A 2,998-nucleotide genomic window follows, 5' to 3' on the forward strand; every position below is an offset into this window, starting at 1 on the left:
ATTCTAGAGCCAGAGCTCTCTACCACTCCCAACCCCTAATCAAAAGGCAGGCCCAGAAATCTTGACTGTTTTTACTTTTTTGATCACTTTACAGGTAATTTTAACTGAGGCCAGCATTGAACACTGCCGTCCTCTGGCCCTTGCCACAGTGTTTCTCTGAATTCCATCCTGGATGCTGCTTTCTGGTGGGGCTGCTCATCCTGCTGCTCCCCTGCCAAATCGTGAAGGGGGCTAACTAGGTCTCCACTCTCGCATCTGCCTTTCTTGGTGCTTTCATTCTTCTCTGTGCCCACAATTCAGTGATCAGTGTAGCTACTCAACATCCTTGAAAAACAATACCACAAAGTTCTTGCCTTTTGCTGTATACCGTTACGTCTTTCAAACAAAATGAAACAAAACACACCATATAATAGAAAAGAAGTGTGGAACACCACATAATGAAGTTGGTGTGTTAGAAATAAAATTGGGGAAAGAAGGAAGAGACCCTGGGTCCCAGCAGGTTACCTTTGGTAAACAATGTTCTACCCCAAAGGGGATTTCTGCTGGGTGACTTTGGAAAATGAATCTCTCTGTTCTCAGTTACCTCATGTATAAGATGGGGATGACGTTAATACCAAAACACAAAATGTTGCAAGGATTGAATATGTAAAGTATTTGAAGAGTGCCTGGCACACAGAGGCAGTCCATGCACATTGGCAGTTACTGTGATCATTATTATGGCTTCAATTCTTGAATTTACAGTCGGGGAGGGAGAGTTCCACATGGAGCAAGTAGATATACTCAGAGAAGGCATTATGATTGATTGTCTTTGCAGCTAACACATTCTGATAGAGTATTGAGAAATATTTTGAGCTTTTTGCATCTTTATCTACATGTGGGTATAGCTTCTGTACCCCAGGCGATGTTTAATTTAGGCCATCCATTTAGATGTACAAATTCCAAGAGCTTTTGAAACAAGTCCTTTTCTTTACTGTCTAATCAGCCTTGAATATATAAGACTCTTGAGAAATGATGGAAATGAGTGTAAGCAACTGCATAGCTGGAGAGAAACAAGTGCTTCTCTAATTGACTAGTTAACACATCCATTAATTAATCCAGCTAACATTTAATAGTAAAGTCTGCAACAGATGTTGTGCTTGGAAGTGTTGATACCACAGGGAGAAGACATGGTCTGTACCCTCATGAAGCTCACAGTCCGGTGAGTTTGCAGAAGGGAGCTTTGTCCAATTTCAAGTGACAGAGCAGAGCAATAAAGGCATGATTTGCCCCTCTGACTTCAGCCTCCGGGAGTCCAGTCCTACTTTAAAATTTCCAGTTTCACCATAATATGTGAGGACACTATGCAGAGGTTGCTGCATTTATTTATCCTCTCAAGGATCTTTTTTGAAAAATCTAGCTGGTCAAACAATTTATGAATTCCGCTGCTGGAAATAAGCTTCTTGCTGAGTACAAAAATAGTAGAAGGAGTACTCACAGAGTGCTGGGAGTAGATGTGCCCAGGGATGGGGTTGTCTTGGAAAAAATCTGAATGTTCATCCCCTGACATATCAGGCTTTTTGTCTTCGTAGTAAGATTGGTCTGGATGGACTGAATGTCAAATTTCTATTTTTCTTTTTTTGAAGTTTCCATTTGAAGGTTTCAAGAGGGTTTTTTTTTATTATTCTGTTCTAAAATTTTATTAGATTCTTGCAAGTTTCTGGATTGCTTCATCCTGCTGCTCCTTTGCCAAATCGTGAAGGGGGCTAAGTATGTCTCCACTCTCTCATCTGCCTTTCTTGGTGCTTTCATCCTTCTCTGTGCCCACAGTTCAGCTATTTTTTTTAGACTATGCTAGACATGGAGCTGAATCATATACAAAAGAAGTTCATAAAAATTGCATGAAAATATAATTTTTACAAATAGAACAACTTCTGGACTGAACATTTCTAAGATTTCCTTTGGTTTTATTTTATTTATTTAAAAAATTATTTTAGTTGTAGATGGCCACAATACCTTTATTTATTTATTTTTATGTAGTGCTGAGGATCGAACCCAGGGCCTTACACGTGCTAGGCAAGTGCTCTACCACTGAGTTACAACTCCAGGCCCTTTCTTTAAGTTTCAAAGAGCTCTAAAATCAACATCATAATCTAAGAGTTCTTAATTTTGAGCTATTATTAATTCATAATGACCTTTCACATTTGACATTATTCCATTTCTTTCTTGAAGACCTAATGTGACCTAAACAAGCTTAGTGTCCAATATAGCATAATTGTGATTTTCTTAGAAATTCACTTTCATTTGTATCAAATCTACTCTCTCATTTATTTACTCTATATGGTATAAATTGCTTTTAAAAGCATGGTGTGGTAGCAAGGCTCTAAGGGGGACTCCAAATTACTATGGTTTGGCATTCATGCCCTGTGTAGACACTTCTGTTGGAATTTGACTCCTGTGCTGGATGTACTGCAGAGCCAGTTCCATGACTAGAGACCTCGAGACTGGCAGCTTCTGTTTCCTCTTCTTGGTACATTTGCTTTTGGGAGCCCTTGGCTAATAGAAAAAAAGGGCTGATATCCCTTTTCTTCATAGAAAATGTCTCCACCCAGCAGCAGAGGCCATGGGAAGTGGCTCTGAGACTGTATGGAGAGTAGGCAGGGCCCAGCTATTCCAGTGTGCTAATTAAGCTTCCAGATGACTCTAGTCCAGACTCTAGTCTGATTTTAACTACATGGGAGATTTCAAAAGAAACCAGCAGAAGAGTCACCTTGCTGAGCCCAGCCACCCACATAAGGGTGAGACAACAGAATGACCGTTGTTTCAGCCCCTCAGTGTTGAGCAGCAGGTAGTTCTACAGCAATAGTTATCATATATATGATAGATCTTCTAGACAGAAGACTCCAAAATGGTGTCCTGTTTATTAAGGTGAATTGCTTTCCTCAAAGTCAATAAAAAAATCTAACTTGAAGGATAGGAAAACAAATTTTCAGTGCCCCTACTGTCTCACTGAGTGACACTC

This window comes from Spermophilus citellus (genome assembly GCF_964194105.1).
Source record: "Spermophilus citellus genome assembly, chromosome: 4".
In the NCBI taxonomy this organism is placed as follows: Eukaryota; Metazoa; Chordata; class Mammalia; order Rodentia; family Sciuridae; genus Spermophilus; species Spermophilus citellus.